General features: G+C 41.0%; 1 protein-coding gene across 5 annotated transcripts in view; it reads left to right on the top strand.

The window, feature by feature from the left end:
* Positions 1–3,397: 3,397 nt before the first annotated feature.
* Positions 3,398–22,217, top strand: part of BTBD7 (BTB domain containing 7) — a 57,463-nt gene continuing 38,643 nt past the window's right edge. For 2 of the 5 annotated variants that reach the window (XM_065063614.1, XM_065063617.1), the window contains exon 1: positions 3,399–3,557. The gene's annotated coding sequence lies outside the window, so the exon portion shown is untranslated. The other 3 variants (XM_065063618.1, XM_065063615.1, XM_065063616.1) reach the window with 3 other exon arrangements.

A 22,217-nucleotide genomic window follows, 5' to 3' on the forward strand; every position in this document is an offset into this window, starting at 1 on the left:
CTAGACATGTACTGTAATCTGAGTTTGGCATTCCATCCAGCACAGCAGGACCCCAGTTTTGATTAGGGCCTCCACAAAACACAGCAATACAAATACATCATTAATAATAATAAACAGTACACATTTGGAATGAAAAGCGAATGAGACATCCAAAAGCCTAAGAAATGAATCATAGACAAAAAATTAATCAATAGAAGTGAACTGGTTTTTTTTCCCCAAGTGTATTTTCTCTTCAATAAACTCTGACAAATATCCAGAGAGCATTTCAAAGCTTAAGCTTCCTAGCGCAAACGAAGGGTAAATGAGCTGCAATATATATTTGGGTTGGTTTTATTTTTGATAAGTGGTGGCACATAACCAATTTTTCCTATGAACACTCTTGAATTTGAAGATAAAATGCAATGTGCATGTACAGTGATTATCATCAGTATTTCACAATAGTCTCTGCAAAAACATGAATAAAGCATGACATCACTGTATAAGCAGAGGTACCAAGTACCATTGTGCAGCTCAGCCAGTATCTCATTTTGCACTTTGTTCTAAAGAGCAGATGACATTTGACAATATTTAAGGCATATGTAAGATTTTGCTCATTAGGACATAAAGAGATCATTTTAAATTGACAAAACCAAACATATCTCAATCCTGCTAAAAACTGAAGACCACTTTATTTCTGAGAGCGTGGTGTGAGGATTATAATTAGGTGATCAGGGAAGTGATGTGTGTGCACACGGTCTGGGGGTGTTTGCCAGATGGTATGAATCTCCTATCCTCTCATCTCAGAAAACATATTCACCTGCATACAAATGCAAGTAGCTTCCACTTCCCACTACTCTGCAGCAAGGTTTGTAACTCAGTTTTTTATAACCTGTCTCCTGCACCAAGGTCCCCTGTGGCAGGAGGTGGTCAGCCTGCTCCTGGTGCGTGCTCCAGCTCTCTAGCCCAGGAGACCCTGCAGTCCCCAAAGGTAATGACCCTGCGCTGCAGTCAGGGGGTAACCTCCATGCTTTAAAAAGCCTGAAGAGAAAGCATGTGGTGGCCTTCCTTGCTTCCAACCTGCCAGATGTCTCCCCAAGTTGTTACTCAACACACTATTTGTCTCTGAGTCATAAGAGAGAAGGTTTATTTTAGCCACTAAAAAGATAATCATTGCAGAGCAAGATCTTGGCACTTTGATGTAACCATCCATTTTGACTACACTTGGGTTTATAATGTTAGAATATACAAAAAACACCAACAAAGCAAACATTTGGCCTGTAAGACTTCTTTTTTCCCTTCTCATTTTCACTACCTGTAAGATTATGAAGAATGGATTTTTTTCACCTGCCTACAGAACTTTGGCAACAAATCCATAAGTAGTTCCTGTCACCTGAAAACCAAAATGGCATACTCTTTCCCCTCAGTCTAAAAGCTCTGTGATCTGAATCTTACTAATTTAACTTCAACTGCTTCTTACTTCTATGCTGGTCTCATTAAGGTGTTGCTAAAATTGTAACAATGATATTATAAATCCAGAATGACATATAGAGGAAGGTTCTGTCTCACGCTGTTGACATTTAAACACCTTGGCTGCAACCACTTCTCCTAAGAAATATATTTAAATCAACAATTCCATGCACATTGGAACTACTGCAGTTTAATTTCCTAAAGGCTTGTGTCTATTGGTTGCTTGACTTTGATGGTCAAGACAAACTAAGCCTTTTCTGTAATTGCAGAATCTATGATGACCCGAACGAAAAATGGATCAATGAGTGAAAAAATATTTAGCACAGAAGTCACAGACCTAAAACCATATATGCACAGACAGGCAATATGATCATATATACCACATTTCTACAGAAAACGAGGGTAAAATAGAACTGAGCATGTGGTATTCCATGATTATAGCTCATAATAGCAGGGAATGGAAAGAGGGTTAGGGCAGGCACAAGAAAAGAGGCAGAAATAGAAGTTGGGAAGGCTCTAGCAGGCAACAACTCAAAGCGGCTGAGCTCTGCCTGCCAGTCAGTTTTATTGGCTCTCCTGACAACAACAACAACAGCTTGCAAAGACACAACACAGTTCCCCTTGAACAGATACAAGCATAACCCTGACAGTGTGAACTTTATCTATTAAACTGCAATTATAGAAATTCCCTCATTTCACTCTGGTACTCTGTGGACATGGAAGTCAAAGGCTGTGGTTCTCTCAGACACTACACTGTTGGAGATCAAACAAATAAGATGGTTAAACCCCCAAAGAGTACAAGATACTTTCCATCAGCCCAACTAACTGTGTTTCTCCTTCATTTTTAGGCTGAAACCAGTCAGAAAGCAGTCTACAGCATGGACAAATACACTAGAGCTTGTTTTTTTCCTCCCTTCTTGGTAAGCTGCTCAGCATTGTGGGATGTTACGTCAAGTGGTAGTTGGGGAGGTCTGGTGCATTCAGGCAAGTTAATTACAGAGATGGTTGGAGGACAGTGCGATGCCAAGTGGGAGGAAGGCTTCTCTGCAGAAACCGGCTGTCAGCAAAGTCAGGAGGGAATATAATCAGTCATAGCTCGCCCTAACCAACCAAGAGTGATCACAGATGTGGCTTTCAGCTTGCTGAATATTTTCTGCCATGTGAGTTCATCAGATTTTTGGCCTGTGCATGAAGCTCTTTACTCAGTCCTTCTCAGATATGGACACACGGTGCTCGGCTCTTTTAGAGAGCACAAGTATTTTGGTTTATTTACGTGGTTTTATTGTTCCGGTAAAGCTTTGAGGTCTGTTTTTGGTCACTTTCTCTAATTTCAAAAACTGATCCTGTACACATGGAGGCAAGTTTGTTCTGATCCTGCCTGTATCGAGATGCACCTTTCTTCCAAGAAAATGTAGCAGGAGCGGTATCAGCAACAGCAGGAAAAGCTGCAAACATTTTTGCTGGTCACACTTACTTTCACGTAAATGCGTGAAACACCAGTTTCTGATGGTGAGAGAGGTTATCAGAAATGGGCAAGGTGGTGGGAGTTTATTTCCAGGTGAACAGTATATACTCCTAGCATGAACAATAAAACTGTAATCTGACTGTGGCCTGCCTGTCACAAGCTCACAACAGCTTGGCAAAGCGAGGAACTAAACGTATGTGTAATATAAGCTGCTTAAGAAAGTCTCAGGGACAAAGAACATGTGCTGACAAACCACGTACATCGCAGACACCTTTGTACCCGAGTATGACAAGCTGGTGTGACCTGCCACACGAAGCAAGCCGCACACACACCTCCGAGAAACAGGCGGGCGACAGCTGCACCCGGGCCTGTGCTGTCCCCAGGGCCCAGCCTCAGCCCCCCGCGACCCCTCGGCCCCGCCCCCGCCATGTCTGCCGCCCCTCCGCCCCGCCCCTCCCTCCCTCCCGCCCGCCCCCCGCGGACCACGTGGCCAGGGCGCCGCAGCGCTGCTGCGCACGCGCCGTGCCCGCTCCCCTGCCCGGCCGAGTCTGGGGCTCTGGAACAAAATGGCGGCGGCCGGAGCGGGGCCGGGAGGGAGCGGGCGGTGCTGAGTGGGGAGGATGGCGGCGGCGAGCGGCTGCGGGAGGTGAGGCGCCGCGGGCAGCCGCGCGGTGACCGCAGGCTGGGAGGGGGGCCGGGCTCGGTGTCACGGCGGCAGAGGGGAGGGGGCGAGATCGCCGACGCCCCCGCGGCGGGGCTCCCTGAGCTAGGGCCGGCAGTGCCCAGCGCCGGCTGCGGCCAGGCTCCTCCCGCGCCCGCCTCGCCGCTCCCAGACCGCAGCTCCGCCGCTGTGGCGGGGCTGGTGTGCGGGGCCCCGCGTCCCACAGGGCCTCCCGCCGCGGGGAGCGGCCCTTCTGGTGCTGCTCCCGGGGGCGGGTGGGCCCAGCCTGAAGGGATCCCGGTCCGGATCTGCGGCAGCGGCCTCGCCTCTGCCTCTTCTCGCCCGCCCCAGTGCCCGCTCCCCGCTGCCCGGGCCGGTGTGGCCCGCCGGCGCCGTGCGGACCCTCGCCGGGGGGTGTCGGAGTCGCCTCACTCGGGAGCGGTGCGGGGCCGGTGCGAGAGCGCCCGCGCCCGCTCGGTGCGGGGCTCCCGTCGGTGTGCCCGCCGCTCCGCTGTCCCGCGGCAGCGCCGGTGGCCGGGGCCGCCCTGCGATGCGGGGTTTCGTCCTGCTCCTCACCGCATGGGGGTTACCGTGGTGTTCTGGAGAAACTCGGAATGCTCCGTGGGTGATTCGTGTGCCTCTGGAATATTCGGGCTGCCGGGGGATAGGGCTCTGCTGTTCGGTTGGTGCTTCTACTTGCTCTCCCTTGCCATCCCATTTGATGCTCTGGGGTGAAAGATGACACGCGTGAGGTACTAACGTTAAAACGTGATAGTAAGATCATAAAGTACGTGTTGATACAACGATACTTTATTTGTGTGAGAATTTAGCTTAGGGAGTGTAGCATCGTTTGAGGCTTTGCTCCAAACCAGTGTAACATAATACACAAATCTAAAGTGTTTGACAGATGTACCACTGAGATGTGGTTACCTCAGGTTTAACCACATATTGCATGCTCTGTTTTATTTTGAAATGAAGAAAATAAAAATAGGAACTCGAATTCAGAGTTTTTAGTGCTCGTAACTTTTTCGAGGCTTTGAGAAGCTTGATGAGTTAAAGCTTTACCTTCTTTGTCTTCTCAGATTCTCCTTTATTGTTTCAAATGTTACCCGTGGACCCCTTTCCATCCTAGTTTTGTGTTAGTATACCTCTACGTGGGGAGGTGCAGGGAGAGTAATTTGGTTTTACATCTAGCAAGTCTCTATTTGAACTTTTTGCTTAAGAAACCAGTGAAAATATTTCTTCCTCATTTCTTCTCTTGACAACTAAGAGTCTGCTGCCAACATAACAATATAGAGGTTATTTTTGAGGATGTGAAACAAGTGTCTTTTATTTAGTAATGTACAGACCCTGTGGACTGAAGTGTTTAAAAGACATGATCTGAGTGCTTATTTTGTGGAATATCTGGATGAAGATGATGTATTGGAAAGGTATGGCTTGTGATGTTTTCTCACTTCTTGGAATAATTTAATTCTAACTAGTGTTAGTTGGTGGACCAAAATGTAATTGGGCTACTTAAGAACTTGATACTTTACTGCATCAAATAATGTTGTGTAAACATTACTATCTGTTCATGCTTATATGTAAACCTCCAATGACTGTTTTAGCAAATAATCTTGTATCTTAAGTTGAAACATGAAACTGCTGATTGCTGTCTGTTTTTTATTCAGATTTAAGTTAGACTTGCATAGCTGGACTATATACATGTAATCTTGGAAACAGGGTTCAGTATTTTGTGTCAAACGTACAGCCATTGTTCGTTTCTGATCACTGAGATGAAAAAAGCTATTGAATCCTTTGTGTTTTGGCTCAGCTGCACTGAGCATTGTTTTATTTGCTTTCAAACTTTAGCAAATATGTAAATGGGTTTGACATTCTAATCCATCTTTGTATGTTTAAACATACAAAGAGCACAGACACAGTCATCTTGGATCATTTTCTGTGGCATTGTTGTAATTGCTGGCTTTTTAAAAATCCTTGCCTCTTACTAATGTAAGTGAATTTTATTCTTCATGTGTCCAGATTCCCTTGCTGAGTCATAGATACAGTAGTGGTGTAATTCTTACAGCTGGCATTGGCTGATTTGCAGTCATATGTGAAAGAATTACTTTTATAAGCTCTCCTGGAAGACTTGCATGGACTTGTCATAGTGATTTTTATTTTTTTCCCCCTCTTGGTTTTCAAGCTGGTCTGAGAAGCTCAAAACTTCATTGTGAAGGTATTTTACTCATTCTTATGTTGTAGTAGGATATGCTGTCAGCAGCCAGCTGTTTGAATTTAATTCAGTGGGGCTGTTAGAGCTTGGTGAATAGACTAAAAAAATATTGAGTCTTCATTTTGAAAGCAACCTTTCAAGTTCCTGCATTCATGGTGTCAGGTTTACAGCTGTCACTGATGACAATTAACCTAGAGGCTTGTAGGGGATGAATTCTAGGCTTGGACAGTGTCTTCCTCTGTCCTGCTTTGCAGACTGCGTTGGTGTCTCGGTTGTCTCGTGGCCCTGCATGTGCCGTAGGAGGAGGTGTGGCACTTGGCCCTGCCCCGCCTGCTAGTTTGGTCTCCATATACCAGACCATGTGTAAGAAAATGGGAATTTACTCTGATGTCTTAGCTGCACAGTGATGATCAAGAAAGTTGCGCCTGACTGCCTTTCAGAGACCAAAAGTAAGATGAATCAAAACATCCTATGGACATCTTACATGGGCTGCATGTATTTCACATTAATAAAACAAAAGATCTATAGATGAAATGTGAGATTGCTCTTAAGAAGAAATAACCATGTTCTAAATAATACTAATGAGAATCTGACTGCTCTTATGGAAAATCCTGATAAAAAAATGCTAGTTTCAGTCTTAACTCTATTTTTTCCTGAATATATTTAAATGAGTTTTGATTTCTGTTACCAGATCAATGGCTTGTACCATTTTTTTCATACAAGTCTGGAAAACTGATGCACAGATTCCGTTGTGCAAGCAGCAGGGCCTGGTTCAGATATGAGTGTTGGATGAGCTGCCAGTGAGTCACGTAGTTACTGATCTGTTTCATTAACAGGTTCTTTTAAGAATAAGCTTGCCAGTGTATCTTTAAATCGTTGGACAGAAGCTATTGTTGATTTTTTTGAATGCTCTTTCATATGCTGGCTTACTGGTGTGCCTGAACTATAACAAGGAATGGCAGATGCGATATTTGACGCTAGTCTTGCATTTTGTGCCTCTTCAGCCTGCCCTGTGTGTCTCCCAAGAAGGTGCCAATTGTAATGATGCTTTCTGTATAATGAGTGGATGCTAGGAGATCTGAAATCCCTGTGTGTTTTATGTAGAAATTGTGTTGGGGAGAGTAGAAATGGGCAAGAGGAAAAATGGATGGAAAGGAGTTGAATATCAATGATGGCCTACGCAACACTTATTTCATACCTTGCTGTATGATCTGTAAAGTTTTAATGTTTTTGTTTCATCATCTTGTTCTACCTGTGGTGTTTTAGTTTCCAGTGCTCAAGCAAAGAGATCAGATAATGTCAGAGGTTCATCTGAAAGTAAAGGGGATCTGAAGTCTCTCATTTCTCTGTTCTTGGGACTACGGCATATAGCTTGCTTTCTTCATAAGGGTAGCCATGAGGTTCTTGATGGATGCTTAGCGGCAAAATTGGATTAAATACTTACAGTCCACAGCTGCTTTTTCCTGCTTCCTGCACAGTCCCCTCAGCTGTTTTGGTAGAGCTGTTTACATGTCTTCTCTCTGAAGCATTGCAGGAAACTGATCTATCTGAAAAATAAAGCACTAAAACACAAAATAACTTCACATCATGTCCCTGATTTGGGTCATTGCATTGCTACGGAAAGCTTGTCTGGTGGCACAGAGTAGAGGCGAGATCAGTTAGGTAAAGGAGAGCTGGGTGTGAGACTGTATTGCCTAAAGTGTGTTAGATTGAAGTACGTACATAACCATATACTTAGTTAAATTTAAATCTGATTTGATTGCTCCATTGGGTGTGTTGTGCAAGGTTACACCAAACACTATTGAATGTATCCTTTAACAACTGGTAGGCTTGCAGACGTGTTCAGCCTGTTGGCAATTTTCTGTCATCAGAGAGTTAAAACTATTTCTCTAAATGAAAAACAGGAATTACCATATTATACCAGAGTGATAAAACACGCAAAACATTTAACAACAGTCAAAACTGATTAAGAAGAAGAAACTTTCAGTAAGGTGTGGGACTGTAACGTTTGAGGGTAACATCTTCCTAAATAATTTTCTAAGTTTCAGAAGTATCTTTTGGAGATCTTTCTTTACTTTTTGAATTTGACATTCTAACACTAGCTGTTACCTGAAAAAATGTCTGATTTTGTGAATACTGTTTGACTTTGTCCTCAAATCTTGTCCAAATTCAATGGCCATACTGTATGTTCTGTATGACAATCAAACTTCATTTTATGTTCAGTTCTTCCTGTATTAGAAAGACATTTTTCTCTGTCCTGATTTGCTTTTCTTACCTATCATGTCCTGCTTCTAGTCTACTATAGTAAATTGTAAAGGGTAGAATTTAGTTTTTTTAAATCTCTCTTAAAGAATCTTTTTCTAGTGCTGCTGTTACCGCCATTGCCTCTCTTCTTAAAGAGACTTTTTATTTCTACTCTATCCTCTTTGATACAGGATTTTTTCAGTATGCTAACTTGTAGCATTTAAAGTGAATCTCTTCTTCCTGGCATTCTTCATCACTTCAAATCTTCAGTTTTATTTAGTGGGAAGTGCTTTACAGACAGATCAAGCTAGCTAATGGTATGCAGGTTTTCTCTCTGATTTGGAAACCTTGTCCAAGAGCTGTTAAAACTCTGTTTCAGAGGAATTGTTAAGCCATTTTACACTTCTACTGATGTTAACAATGGCTAAACTCAAAGGACTTGTTTGAAAGAGCAATGTAATAAATGATTGCTGCTTGGTCGTCTAATTGGGTGTGTTGTTTTGTGACCTGGTACTTGCAGAGGTTCTGTGATCAGTAGAGCTGCAAAATATATCTGTGTGCTCACATGTGTTTTCTAGCCTTCAGTTTGGGTCAGAGAAAACTGTTCTTATAGTCCAGTGCGGAGATTTGAATCAAGGTTAGAAATATAAAGAGCAATAATACCGAAGCTTTGTGAAGGCATCAAACCTTAGTAAAATTATACCTATTTATATGCAAATTAAAGTATTTTTTTGAGTGACCAGGTAGCTCATATTGCATTAGTGAGAAAGTGGAATGCTGCTTTGCTTATCATCTGCTACCCCAGGTCTCTGTATTGCAGTGAAGTATGTAAAACACTTCTGTGGTGGGTACGTTATTATAATTGTTTTTAAAATAATCAGTATGAGTGACAAAAGTTCCTTTTCATGCTCTTTCTTTTGAGCCCAATGTTGGAAATGCTGCTTGAGAGCTGACTAAAAAGCCTTCTAAAATAACAAATCCAGTCAGGATGCAGAGAGGAAATGTTTTCGGGATTTGTACTGCCTTATTCTTTCAGCTTTTCTGATCTTCTCCTGCTTTAGCTTTGTTCTCATGATGGCTCAATGTAAAGGGTGTGGGGTGGAAGTGGCTCTTTGCCTATGGGAACTGAGGAACTGGGTTTCCTGTGGAGTTGGAGATCTCTGACTCCATCTAGGAAGGCGCAAGTCCTGTTTGAAGCCTTTCTGCTGCTGTGATAATTATAGTGCTCATCCATGTAAATTCTGTAGTGTTCAACATGAGCTTGCGCTGAAGTACTTTCTAAAAGTGGAGACATTTAGAGGTTTTCTCTCATGCACCCACATGTCTTGTTTCTTAAAATACAGAGGTTAACTATGTCTGAAGCTGCTTGTGATATTTAACTGAACGACTGGAAGATTTCATCTTGGAGAAGGGAGAGTGTAGGCATATACATAGCAGAATTTTGTATTGTCCACTTAAAAAAAAATAATCACAGACTAATCAAGTATGGGAATATATTTAAGGCTGATGTCCTATATTTTGGCTTATCCTGTAATGGGCATTTTAATTTTGAGTGTCTTAAGAGGTGAAATGAAATACATATGAAATCTCTAGAATGTGGGCAGAGAAGATAACTCTAATAGGTGCATGTATTTCTTTTAAGTCATTCTAGCAGTGGCTACAGATTTCTGAAATACAATCAAATTGCTTGTAGTGACATTTTGAGTTGAAGCTACCTTTGTCAGTTTGTAATGAGGTACTTCTAGGAAGTTTTTGAAATGGGTTGTTTATTGTATTTCAGACACTAGCACAGTAGGAGAATGCTGAGTTGGCAAAATGCGCAATCAAGACAGGAAATTTTGTATTACTGAGTGTAGCGGTGTCCTTGCTACTGAGCGAGGAATAATCTAAGCTATGTCAGTATTTTTCAGCTCCAGAGAGGCAGCAGTTGTTGCTGGTGAGCTGGATGTAAGCACTGCAATTCCTACAGAGGAATGTATATAACAGCATGAGGAGCTGCTGGTCAGTGTCACAGTGAGTCCCCCCACCTTCCCGATGTACTAAGTATCTCCATCTCCCCTGCAGTTTATTGTCATGAGTGATTTGGGAATTTAGCTTATCTAGGTTTTGGATAAGAACATGTGTTTACTGCCTCAGATTCTCAAATCCCATCTTGGCTGACTTTTTTTTTGTGTAGCCAAAGATAATATTTAAGAGAATAATTTTCTGTTTCTTTTTAAATAAAAAGATAGATTATTTGGATCAGAAAGTACCTCCGACTTCATACTTGGTCTTTAAAATCTCTGTAGGGTTTAGTCCTTTATTAAGTGCTTCTGGAAATGTGCATTTGGACTTGAAATGCCAGAGTATCCTTCCAGCATAGTAAGGTTGTCATACAGTATGAGTATGCCCCCTCTAATATTACTTTGTAGTTCTAGACACAAACTTGAACACTCAGTAACCCCTGGTAAAATGATTCTTGTGTCTATTTCTGCACTGGCTCAAAGCTGCCTGTTTTAAACTGCATTTAATCAAGATTTTTGCTGTAGCCTGGATATTTACTATTTAAAGTTGTTTTTCAGTCTTAAATTACAAGGCTTCTGAAAATGACAATACTCAGAAGTACTGTCCTAAAGCAAACTTTCCAAAAGATCTGTCCATACTACTCAGGGCTTTTCCATCTTAAGGAAAATAAAATTTGTTTTATTTACGCTAAGTTTCTCAAGACATTTTCGTTTCCCTGGTGAGAATATATAAAGTAACTTCATTACTGCATACTTCCTCAGTTGATCATTGGCTCATAATTTGCCAGTTTGGATGAACACTCTTGTGCTCATCTGGATGTTTCCCCACCATCTTAGGAATCTACTTCCCTTTCTCCTTCTCCCTTCATTCTGTTTTTAGCTACCAACTTATTTTTTTTGAGAATTAAATTAGAAAAGGTCACATCTTGTGACTGGGTGTTACTTGCGTCAAGGCTGAATTGGATCGAACACTAGTAATTGTCAAGAGTAGTGAGAATAGTTATTTAAACATCTTGTGAATCTGAGTTTCATCCTTGTTTTAAATTTGGAAGCAAATGGAATTTACCTTTTCTTTTTTTCCCCACGTATACGAGATTAACAAAAATAAAAGGTTCATTTTAACCTAAAGGAAACAAGTTAATCTGAAAACTGATCCAGCTAAAACCTGTTCTTGTTCGTTGAATGTGAATATGCAGGTGGAGAATATAGAGTTGCGTGTGAATGATCTCTGGGTAGAGAAGGATGTGAGATTGTTATTTTTTTTTTTTTTTTTTGGTGGCATTGTTGACTTTTTTGCATATATTGATGAACTTCTCAAACAATGGAAGAATCAAAGTTGGTTTAGTAAGTATAGCGCACGCTGGCAGAGGCTTCCTTTTCTGCCCTTCACCCTTGCTTGGAGTGTGAAAGTGTGGTATGAAAAGCACAAGGATGGTTGTGGATAAGAGAGAAAGATGAACAAAATTTGGCCTAAAATGAGATTAAGAGCAATGGGTTGCTTTAGTGGAGTATCACCTCTAATTTGTACAATCTAACAGACTTCTAAAACTTGATTTCTTTGAAAAATCTTTTTTCAGATGAGGCAGCTGAAAAGCTTCAAATTTTGTGGAGGGAGAGAGAAGAGTTAAGGCATATCGTCAGTCTGCTAAAAGGGCACATTTGCTGTAGCAAATAGTTAAACAAAAAACCATCCCACAAGCTCTCGTTAACTGCAGTCTTAAAAGTCTGTACATGAGGTATGTGTACATATTGTTGAATTAAGTGCATAAATGATTGGTGCATCCGTTTTTAGGAACACCGTGTTATGTCAACATGTGCAGTGCTCCTCTGACTGTTCTGTAAAACTTGCGTGTTCATGTTACAGGACAAAAATGAACACTTCAGAAATGCGGAGAGAGCCTGTTGCAGGAAATCTGGAAGACATAACTTCCTTTTCTTGCCGAGGGGAAAATGTAAACAAAGTTCCAACTTAATTGTAGACTAACTGCTAGACTGGTTTTCTGACGAAGCCTTTCCTCCCTCAATTGATTGCTTTAATCATTGAGAAAGTATGTTTTCTGTTTCATTTGAAATGGATTTTTGTATTTTTGGGGAGCACACACCTCGATGCTTGTGAGCATTTAGTTCTTGCAACACTTGCATGGAGTCTAAATATAGGTATTAGTGCAAGTAACTACTGAAGCTTAAGTTACTAGTGTAACTTTTGAAGGTTTGGGTAGTTTGTGGAAGTATCTGAAGTTTGCTTGTGAGGGGCAGCATTGCAATACTTGTGTATTTTGCTGCTGTATGAGTTCTCGTGCACATGCGCGTGTACTAAAGTATCAGTCTTTAAAGTGGCTGAAGTCTTTGAACTGTATGGCATAGAAAGATTTCTTGGCATCATATCTTACGATATAAATGTTATTTGTTGAAGTCAATGTGGCTCTTAAAATTTTCTGCTGAAGTTAATGAATTTAACTTGTCCGCATCAAAAAGCCCAACCAAAGGAGAAATCTTTTAAATGTGCAAGCTTTTAAATAACTCTTAAAATCTTAGTATATACACAAATAACTGATTTATACAAATGGGCATAAGATCACCGTGTTAGTTGTGTCTTTGTGTGTTAAAATATCTAAATAAAAGGAAAACAGCCTGTGGGTTTGGCCAGGAATTTCAGGCTTGCTCAGGGTGGCAGCAGTTCATAACCAGTTTACAAGCTCTCGAATGAGTCAATTGTTGTTTAAATACCGTGCACGGTGAATTTTCCAGTTTGATTTTTGTATTACTGCCTGCTTTGGTGAGCAGAGCAGGGAGTGACCCTGGATGTTTGGAGACAAGGGGAGAAGGTGGAGTCAGCGCTGAGACCTGAGCCTCGGAACCAGGGGCTGCCAAGGAGGGCTCTGCTGGAGCACCCAGGGCCAGGCCAAAGGGAGATTTGAGCCTGAGTTCAGAGAGATTGAGAAGGATTACTAGAAGGGTATAGTTTTGTGAGGCAGTTTAATATCAATAGTCAGCTCTCTTCGTATCGACAGCTGTGGGTTCCTGTTCCAGTAACAGCTGACTGTCAGACCAACCTGCAAGAATTCCCTTTTTCTGTCTGTTACCTGTCACCCCCTCCAGCAGGGTAGTGATGGATCAGCCATCTGAAACTACTTGTTCTGTGATTGTGTAGTCTCTGTACGTACTGTGAGGGGAAGCAAGAAAAACCCGTGGCTGGAGCAAGAGTGAGGTGAAGGTTCAGCTCTCAGTTAGTTTGACTTCAGTGGGGTTGTCAGGTCACCCTGATGTGCCTGTGAAGAGCTGACAGGCAGGGACCCCTGCATACACACCTCCTCCCCATCACTGGAGGAATTTGTTGGATTGAGTGGCATATATTAAAATTCACATAGGCTCAGCTTTTTATTTTTCCCCATATGACTAATACCTAGATGCATTTATAGTGTCACTGCAGATTCTAAATCTTCTGAGCCTTCAATAAAGTGACAACCCCAATGGACCTCTTTAGTTGTAATGGCTGCTCTCTGAAGGATTGTTAACCAAGGCCTAGTTGAAGGGAGGAACAAACTGCACAAACAGAGCAAAAGAAGTATAGGCCAAAGAGGAAGCAGCAGTTCAGCTAGCTACATACATTGAACACTGCTGTGGTGAATCCTAGTGGTAGTTACTTTTGTGTAAAGCACCTGTTTCTGCTAGGACTGCCCTTGCTTTGCAGACGATTTGAAGGTACTCTTCCCTACTGTTAATTTTTAAGAGCCATGTAGGAGAAACAGTGTATTACTAGAGTAGTCTTATAGCTACCCCTGACATTAAGATGTTTATATTGAAATTGGTGGCGGACTGAATGAAGATAGAGACAATGCTGTATTGATGGGCAGCGGCTGTTGCAACTGCACCAGAACATCCACTGAAAACAAACATGGTCCAGTCAGGTCCCTGATAGGACTTACATTCCAGCAGACATTTGGGAAACCATGTAAGGGGACAGCTCTGCTGTAGGAATGAGTGCATGGACTGGGAATATTTGTTTTTTTGAAGTCTCTGCCAACTGAGTGTTAGTCAATTGATGTTGCGTTTGACTGTAGGGAGCAAGCAGCATTTTCTTGCTGTTCTTTTCTGCTCTGGTGACATTCCTTGGGTCATTTGGTAAACTGGTGCAGGGAGCTGATTACACTGGAGGAAAAAATCCTGCAGAAGAGAATACTCTGGTTTGGTTGCTGCCATGGAGGAGCTTTGGGAAGATGGTGGTAGTAGCTGAGGCGAGTGCTGTTGCTGAAGAGATGTGCATGGAACCACAGTGTTGCTGAACCAACTTGATTTTGCATGCACGAAATAATGCATTTTGAATCCAGATTGGAGCTGTGTTTTGGTTGGATCCAAGTCTTGTCGTAGCTCATTACTATTATTATACAAACTCTATTTAAACTGTAGCTGAAATGTGTCAGTTTTATGGCTGTGACTTAGTGCTGTCTTGAACAAGGAAAATCAATGTTTCTTTAACAAAATTCCTGATATGTGTCATGAAATGGACTGGACTAGAGAACCTTGTGAGTTCTTTACCACACCTTTCCATGTTCCACCTTCCAGATTTTCTAATGTAAATGGGTGAATCCATTAGCCTTAAACATGTAAGATATGATGCTGGCAACTGATACTTCACTTTTGTTTTATCTAAGGGAAAAGGCTGCATGGCTGAAATGTGCTGTTGTGTGATGACAAAAGGATCTATAGAGAGGGTGGTGTACAGAACAAAAAAACATGGTGGCGTATTGAGGAGGATGTATAGAAAATTGTTTTGAATATATGGCAATATTTGTAGTAGTTTTTTTTTAGCCACAAGCATAGTTTTTCAGTGGAAGCAGATATGTGTGTTGTTCTGTCACCAAGCATCTCAAGCTCCTGCAGGAAGGAAGAGGATTATGCAGAAACACTGTAGTAATGAGGAATGAAGTCGGTAATGGTGCCAAGCAACAGAAATACCACAAGATAATGTTGATACTGATACAATGGCTGGCTGGCAGGATGAGGAGTTGATTGCAGCCAAAATAAGGTGATAGAGGTAATCAGGAAACTGATTTATGAGCAGAGTTCAAGCATATGGGAAGGCAAATCAGTACATGTGTCCAAGACTTGTAGTCTGCTTTGCCACTGGGATGCTGGAGCTGTTGTTGGGGAAACCCCAGCAGTGGCATCACCACAGGCTGCTACTGATCCTTTTAAGGGTGTGGAAGTTAATAAGAAAACTAAAACTGTGTGATCAAAAGGATGTTCATTGAGGGTGAGTTGAATATAGCAAGTTGTAGGAGAGGATAGGTTCTGTTTACTTAGTGTAGGTACAGAGTATAGTGTCTAGGGTTGCCTTGTTAGTAACTTAATATACTCTCAGAGGAAACATGTTCTGAGAGGATGGGGAGCGGGGGGAATGGAACTGTGCAGTATATTTAGAAGCAGGAAGCTCCCAGATCCTCATTCAGACTAAATGGCTTTCTGTTAAATAATTGAGCCTGGAGAAAAGGAAAAATGTCTCTAGTACAAGCAGACTGTAGGATATACCCCACTAAGGTGTTACTTGATGTGAGAAGGGAGCAGTGCTAAAATCCAGAGGCTGATCTTCCATATGATTGGGTTTTCAGCCAAGATTTCTCTGTCTTAGTAGACTTGCTAATTGAAAACAGCATCTTGTGTTGTGGTTGGGTCACAGCTCGAGCAAGGAATTCCCTTTCTCAATGAAACAGGGATCTTTGGGGGCCACTCTCAAAGAAAATAAAATAAAATCGTATGAATTGTGAAAACTGCAGAGAGGGAGTCATAGAATCATTTTGTTGGGAAGCGACCATCAAGATCATAGAGTCCAACCATAACCGAACTCTGCCACTAAACAATGTCCCAAGAAGACTACCTGCACAAAAAACAACAGTCCTGTTGACAGATAAGGGGTATTTAAATATGGAGCCCATGAAAAATGCTGTATAAAGGTGGGACAGCTTCATGTGGAGAATTCTTACTTTTGTTCTACCTCTGCCTTTTCCATGGAGGAAGAAGGGAGCAGATGACTGAGGATACTGCTGTAATGAAGGACAGGCAGTGTCTGGAGACAGAGAGAAACAGTGATCTTACCAGACCAGATTTGATGCCAGTATCCGAAACTGAATTTAGCTAAAACTTGACTGAGTCAAGTCACTGCCTGACAAGACAACTGAGTGTTGGCCGGAACTTTGATGGAGAGAAAAAAAAAAAAAGCAGACTACTTTCAAAAAAAGTCTGATCATTTTTCAGAGGTACTTTTCATGTAATTTGGATGTTGTTGTGTTTTTTGTTTTTTGTTTTTTTTTTTTTTTTTTTTGTCTTAACCAACTGATGTGTTCACATGTTTATTACACCAAAGAGGATTTGCCTTTCTTAAAAAACAAAATCATGTTTTTGTTTGCTCAGAAGAGGCCTTTTGAAAAAACTTTATACTCTTCAAGATATATCAGGGTATCTTGCAATTATTTTAGATTGGCTAAAATATATTATCCTTATTTTCCCCGTAAATGGATATATTCATACCTAATAATGCCATTCCGTGATACTGATAAAAGATTTGGTGGATAGGATTTCTCTTAGTTTTCTCACAAAGTATAATAGATTTAATGATGTTTTGTCTCTGAATCAGATAATGTTCCTTTCAAGTGAACTTCTAAAAGATAGAAAGTCATTGAAGAATACATGCTGTCCCTTTACTTCAAGAGAGTCCTAGAGGGCAATAAATGGGTTCTTGCTGATTTTGCTAAAAGAAGTGTTTTGAATTCAACTTCAGGAACATTAGTTAAATCTTTCATGTAAGTATCACCAATCAGACTTCTGGTAAAGTAGCGAGTGCTTGCAGCCAGCTGGAAGGACCAGTGATGTACAGAGACTGAGATTCATTTGCCAGTATATGAAAACACTTCAGTTGCTTGGGATGTACTTGCTATTCTGTGCAGATTGTACTGTTGTAATTCAATTAGTCTGTGTGTGCTTTGTGTGTTTGGATTTTTTAGGTGCTGGAACTTTTTTGTGTTTAGGGGAATATAAATACATTGATGTCCTGTGCCTCTGCAATGCTGTTATTGATTTGACCTGTCACCCCCCGCTGATAACATTACTTAATTGCTTCTAGGATGTGATACATTCATATCATACTCTGAATTGCTTTGCTGACAATAAAAAAATTTCTACTTTGAACACTATTAGCATTGAAAAGAGGGGCTTTTCCTATATGTTCTTTGCCTTTTCAACTGCCATAATGCTTCTCAATGTTTTCACTGTCTGAAGTGTACATATTTCTATTTGAGTATAGTTTTTTAACTTTTGCTCTGATTCCTCAAAGGATGTGTTGAAAATTAATTGGTAGAAGTTTGTGGGTTTTTTCTTCCTTCCTTCTCCCCCACAAAACTCAGTTTTTTGATTCTCAACAAATCTAGAAATAAAGCTAGGACTACTGTGAGGTATTTGCTGCCTCCATTTTGAAAGAACTTCTTAATGGAGAAGCGTACTACTTTATGAAAAAGAAAGTGCTTTAAAATTCATGCTTCAAAAAAGGGTTCTTTGTGATAGTTGGAACACATGATCCCCAGCAAAGCACTAAGCAATGCAGTCACTTTGGAAATCTAGCTATATCTGCCTTGTCTTGCCCTCTCGTGCCTGTATCTGCTGATGTGGCTTAAGTTCTGGTATTTTGCTTATTGGATTTTCTTTCTAATGCAGTAAATCATGAAATAGCACAGATTCATAAACCCAAATCATGAAGAACATTATCTGTTCCTCATTTTTGTACAGTACTAATCCAAACCAGAACCTTTCAGGCTGTATCGGCTACATCTTACTATTGTATCATCTGCATAATTTTTAACTATTATGAAGATTGATTGCTTGACTGGATATTTAAAAAAGAGTCAGAATAAGCTTTGCATGGATTCATGTGTGTGTTAGGGTGTAAGATCATCTGGTCCTTCAAAATTGCAGTTGTTTCCTTTGAGCCAAGAATTGCTTACAAGTTACACAATTTCTTCAAGTTGCGCTGTCCCACATGCATTCAGTCCTTCAGCAGGTGTGCTCCTGAGATTGGAGACTGCTAACCTTGGCAGCCTGTGAGTGTGCCAGTACCTCCCCCGAGTTCCTCGGCTGTGGAACAAGAGGAAGGTCAGGACCGGTAATACTCAGTTCCTGTCAGCTCCTCTTCCTTGGAAACCACCTCTCACCCCCACTACGATAGTAAGAAAACAAGGTAGAGAGTAAGTGCACATCTGAACAAACAGTTGGAACTCCAGCCACGAGCAACTTTTTCATTTTTAATTGCTTGTCCCTTTGGATGTTGCTGGCTGATAATTCCAGTAGTGATCCTGCATAGCAACCAGCATGGCTAGGACTGGCTTTGGAGCCTCCCCAGTGGATAGGAGCTGTGGAACCGTGCTGCTGGATGTGAGGTTGTTCCTGAATTGCTTTTGTGATGCCTCAGGGCTCTGTATCAGTCAGCAGACCCCTGCTCTGCTGGAGGCAGGTTCGGCTTGTTAAGGAAAGTTGGTGGGATGTACCTTGGGGACAATGGCAGGGATTCTTTCTCACAAGTTCTTTCTCTTGTAGTTATTTATCTCCGTAATCTCTGTGAAAATAGGTTTGTCCTTGCTAAAATTCAGTTGAAGTACTCTCTGTTACTAGGGTTATCGCTTTTAAAAGCTGATTTTTTAAATTTTCTTGTTTCCCCTTCTCAAATGAACCAGTTTACTGCTGGATGTTCCCATGTTGTCTTGCATTACAGTTCTACTTCCTTGTTACTTGAAAGGAACTATTGGGGCAAAATAGCATAGTGGTTTTGGTCTAGATAAAAATCTAAGCAACTATTAATAAGGTATACTTGTGTTACTGGTGTTGTCATTTACTCACAGTAAATTTAAAATGTATTAAGTAAAATGTAGAACCTGAAAAATCATGTTGGTACGAGTATGTGCATGTGCTTGATATTATTTCCTACTTCGGTCTTAGTGTTCTGCTATTTCATAATCCTGTGGCAACAATGCCAGAAGAAATACAGAAAGCTATGAAAATTTTAGAAGGGAAAAAGTAAAATGTGTTTGGTTGTAAAACATGTTGTAACGCTTCCCACCTTGCCCTTTAGATTAATTGGATCACAGTGAACTACAGAAAATGTTATGAAACCTTTGTATTGAGTGATGACTGTAAACAAAGTGTCACTGTTACCCAAAGTCCCTTCTGTACACAGACTTTTTGTCCAGGAATTCCTGGCTGTCAGCCCAGACACATCAGATGCAAGTCATCTTAAGTTCTTAGGATTTTGGGTTCGGTGTGAAAAGTATTGAGAAAACGGAGAAACTTGCTTCAGGTACTGAAAATTTTAACTAGATTTGTGTTTGTTTTAAATTTCATTCTGCTCTGAGTATCAATATAATCTGAAGATCTCTTCTGTGTTTTTTGTAGCATTTGGGGTGGTAATTTTGGCTTCTAAAGCTTCCTGGTTTTGTATCACACACTTCATATACTATTTCTGCAGTGCAGAATTTTTTAAACAAGCTTTGGCAGTTGGACTTTTTTATTCTGTATACATGTGTGTATATATACATAATGCACATTTGTGTGTGTGTGTCACTGCTCTCAATGAGAGATCCATTGCAGTAGGTCTGCAGGTGTTGGATTTAGTTTCCTTTTGATAATGCTTATGTGGATGCATATAAACTCTTAACAGAAAGGCAAGAAAAAGGTCACTTGATGGTACCTTTTAAAACAAAAAAAATTTCATGACTGTATTCTGAGGCTAAAATTAGATTTAAAAAATTCTTCAGCTAGGCTGAAATAGGGAAGATTTTGCTGCGCAGGATAACTTCTGCAAGGAAAGATGAAACCTGTCTTTCCTTTTGCAGCTAAAGATCTAATTGTGGCTTGGAGCTGTTTTTTCATTTTTATGTTCATGTCCTTCCACAGCTGTCTTTCACCATGGGAAACAGCGTTCTTGATTTGGCATTTTATGTGGTAACAGAGGTATTTACATCTGCAATAGACTCAGCAGGTTGTATGCAAGACTGACTTCTGTGCAGGTAGGCTGGGTTTAGTGTAGAGGCTGAAGTGCACACTAGTAAATCAAAACAAACAAAATAGGCATCTAAATCCATGAGTGATTCAAGAACATCTTGCTGTCAAAAGATGCAATTCTTGCTCTAGCATCATGTTTCCATGTTCCTCTTTCTTTTTCTACCTCTGCTCCTTTAAGTATTTGTGTGATGCCATAACAAACCAGTTGGGTAACTGATAGTGATTAAACTTTTTGTCTAGGTTGGTTTTAACGTGGGTCGGTTTATCCGATTAATGAAATATTTGGGCTAGAACAAACAAGGTAGGGGAAGTGGATATGAGAAGGAAGAGAGGAAGGCAGGGCTTCTTGAGGACAGAGTTCATCACTGCTGCCAGCTTAAATTGTTTGGGAAATACAGCACAGGTCATACAATATTATCTTGTAAAATTTAGTGATGTAATAAAAAAAAACATATGTTGTACTTTCAGTTGCTACATGAGGTTAAGCATCTAGCACCAGCTTTGAGCCATGGGGCACAACACATTTTATGAACTACAGTGTGTTAAAATTCAGGATGCAGAATGCTCTGAAAGAGGTCAGCCAGCACACACAGCACCACGCAGCACGTGGTTCGATTGGAAAGGAGGACCAGGAGGTTCTGGCATCTGTAAATGACGGACCGCTATGCTCTGCATTGAATTCCTCCTTCACTGGCATTTGGCATGCTTGGCTTTACTTATATAAATGTACACATTTACATAATACAGATCTTTTAAATGTAAATGGATACTTTTGTGTGTACAGCTTTAATATGATAACTGTTTTTACACTGGCCTTTATTACTTAAATTTCGTATTTTAAATTTATTGAGTGCATTCATTCTGCATGATACTCAGGCTTAATGTGTAACTGTTCTTGTGGTAAGCCTCTGAATAAATTATTTTACATATCAGATATTTTAGTAACTTTTTTATAGTGTTTAGGATTTTTTCAGTTAATTTAAATCCTTTTGTTTTACAAATTCAAGCATTGAATGCTAATGCCTGTATTTCTTGGTCAGATTCCTTCCAGCTTCTGGGGCATGCTTGTTGCTAAGTGGAAGGAGGTGGAAAGTATTAACTTCAAACCTGAGACTTAGTTGCGTATATTTAGTACCTGCTAGGGAAAAAAACAGACAAAAAAAACCAACAAACAAAACCAAAACAAAAGAAGGCAAACAAACAAAAAAACCCAAAAAAACTTGGCTCTGGGGCTCTTTCCTGTGTCAGGAAGAACTGAGAAGTGTTAGTAGACATCTCATAGACAAGTTATCACAGCACAGCTGAACACAGAAGAGGAAAGTGGATTGGCCATGGCAGTATTCCAGGACTCTGTCCTAATGAACCAAGTCCAGTTTTGGCTGAGAAAAGGGAAGTTGTTGGGATATCTGCTCAGGATTCTGGCCTTTATTTGTGAGGGAGTTGGCATTCAAACTGAAAGGTGACTCTTAACCTCCAGTAAGTTTGTACTGAATGTAACTAATTCCATCTGGAAAGGGATTGCACATTTAAGCAACATATTCTGTGTGGGTACACAAATCACATGGAGTGTCACTGTTTTAATGGAATTATTTGTATTTTTTCTTAAAGACATCTGCATCCATATGGATTTTGTTATCTTAGAGTAGCTAGCTTATTTCTGCACAAGGAAGAAAATGTGTACATGCATTGGCTAAGACCGAACTGGTCCAACAGCTTGTATTTGCTGAGGAGATTTACTGGTGTTGGCTGGTGTCATGTTGCCCATTTTGCATGTGCTCTGGTCCTGACTTCATCCTGAGCAGGCTCACTATTTGTGTAGGAAGGTATTTTATTTTTCTGTTTCCTGATGTGCGGGAAGCTGAATCTGCATAGAGACAAGCTCAAGAAAACATCAGGTTATATATGGTTGAGGAGACATTGCCACTGAGCTAGGGAGGGCAGATGTGGGGGCTCCCGTTTGCTGCATTTGAAGGCCTGTGGATTGGCGTGAGTTGGCTTGTGTCAGACCATAGAATCATCGAATGTCCTCAGTTGGAAGGGACCCCCAGGGATCATCAAGTCCAACTCCTGTCCCTGCATGTGGCCACCAGGAAAGTTGCTGTGTTGTGTCTCCTGCCTTGGCAGAACTCGGCTGGTGCTCAG

The sequence above is a fragment of the Columba livia genome, chromosome 5 (assembly GCF_036013475.1).
Source record: "Columba livia isolate bColLiv1 breed racing homer chromosome 5, bColLiv1.pat.W.v2, whole genome shotgun sequence".
Lineage (NCBI taxonomy): Eukaryota > Metazoa > Chordata > Aves > Columbiformes > Columbidae > Columba > Columba livia.